General features: G+C 35.0%; 1 protein-coding gene across 1 annotated transcript in view; it reads right to left on the bottom strand.

Annotated features, from left to right (window-relative positions):
- ppp2r5a (protein phosphatase 2, regulatory subunit B', alpha isoform) overlaps nt 1-2,052 on the bottom strand; it is a 54,959-nt gene that overhangs the window by 43,337 nt on the left and 9,570 nt on the right. The window lies entirely within an intron of this gene.

The raw sequence follows: 2,052 nt of genomic DNA, 5'->3' as shown, positions 1-2,052 counted from the left end.
TATATATATATATATATTTATTTTTTTTATGCAATATACATAAAAATATAACATTTTTATATTATATTAGGCAGAAGGAGAAATATATATGTAATATGGCAGTAACAGTTAAAGAAAGGAAAGTGTGCACTACAGAGAACTTAAGAATATTAAAAATATAGGTAAAGAGTCAAAAGTAGTCACACAGCATAGGTAACGTTTTCTTGAACGTACAAAAAAAGTTAAGTAAATGCAGGAAAAATGCACCGTTAGTGTGAAACAAGTAAAATCACACAGAAGTGAAAAACATTGTTCTGGTTTCTGATGATGTTCGGTTTTGTCCTCTTTAGATAAAATAAGCCACTTGAAACAATCAGAAAACTAAGTTACATCACATGAAGTCACAAAAATAAGCCAACTTTAAAGTAGCTTAAAGTTTTTCATTGTCCATAATTTGTAGGATTCTTAAGTTTCTAAAATATAACTTGTACATAATGATGCCAAAAGACAGGAGGAAGTAATTATTGCTCCAAGAACAGCTATAATTATAAAGAAGGTTGTTAAAAAAAATACCACTCTAGAGGTGGTAAAATCCATAGAAACCATAAAAAAAAGAAAAATTCACACTCTGAAATCAAACCAAGACCAGAATTTCTAGAAGTCAAGGTAATTTGTACTAATGGCACAAACTACAAAACATATGAAGAAAAAATAACACTCATGTAAAGTCCCGAGGAATGGGTACCACCTTTAAAATAGTAAAGCTCCCTTGTACAGATTTATTTTGTGACATACGTCTGACCACTGCTCTTTTTCAGACTAACAAACCAGGAAATCAGGACAAAACAAGAACACTATTATCAGCCAATCAGCAGTCAGCTCAATGCCAACAGGCATTACCAACCATTAGGTTAATCTTTGATTAAAAATCTATTAAGAATTCATGCACGTTGTCTCTACAAGTACAAGCCATTTTTTTCTTGTTGAAAGTTAATCTAAAGCCACAACAAAAATTTCAAGAAAATCTTCTGTGCACATATGAGAGGTCTGGCTCTATAGCCTGTCACAGACAAAGTACCAGTCTTTTATTACCTATCCACAATCTACCCTGAGTGATTCTGAAACCTGAGCATGTGTTGCAGTGAAAAGTGAAATGTCAGAGGATCTGGTCAAGAGAGGTCAGAGCTGTGCATGAAGAGAGAGAGAGCGTACAAAGAGGCCTGCAGCATTCCTGTGTCTGCTTAACCTCTAGACTTCAACACACCACCGTCTGCCTTCACATCACCGGCTCGTCGGTCTCTAATAAACCCACAGGAGCTCATTTGCACTCTTCAAGATGCTAACACAGCACGTTATATTTAAAGGCAACAGAAAGCAGCAGCAAGGTGGATGAATGGCAGCTGTTGGTGAAAGATGTTTCAATCCAAGCTGAACCAAGGCTTTTTCTTTTAATAATTTAGCTGCTAGTGCAAAAGTTGGTGGTGGCTGTTTGTAAGAAATTAAAGTGCAACTTTGTTGTTGTACCTCAAATCTTTATGCCAAGTGTCTAGACAAATTAGTGGTAGGCAAACCAACAAATGGGCCACTGTTGTTGTGACAGAAAACCAATCAGTTTGTAAGTCACTGTTCATTTTCCCCAAGAATGAACGACAACTCGATTTCTTCCCTAGTCTTACATTATAGTAAACTGAATATTTTAGGAAGATTAAGAATAAAAAGGAAGGGAAAAAAGAACAAATGACAGACGGAACAAATGAACAAACAAAAGGCAGAAAAAAACTAATGACGGAAAAAAATTAAAAAACTACCTAACAGATCAACAAACAAACAAACCACTGACCTAATGAACAACTGCTCAAGAAACAAACAACTAACAGGATGAACAAACGACCAAACAAATCAACAAATGACAGAACAAATCAAAGACCGACTGACCGACCAAATGAACAAACAGTAAACAGGATGAAGAAAAGACCAAATAAATCAGTAAACAACAGACAGAACAAATCAAAGACCGAATGACCACCTAAATGAACAAACAATCAACAAACAACAGAAGGGATAAACAAAAGA

The sequence above is a fragment of the Nematolebias whitei genome, chromosome 12, assembly GCF_014905685.2.
Source record: "Nematolebias whitei isolate Nwh7 chromosome 12, NemWhi1, whole genome shotgun sequence".
NCBI lineage: Eukaryota > Metazoa > Chordata > Actinopteri > Cyprinodontiformes > Rivulidae > Nematolebias > Nematolebias whitei.
This window is presented reverse-complemented; position numbering and strand designations above follow the sequence as displayed.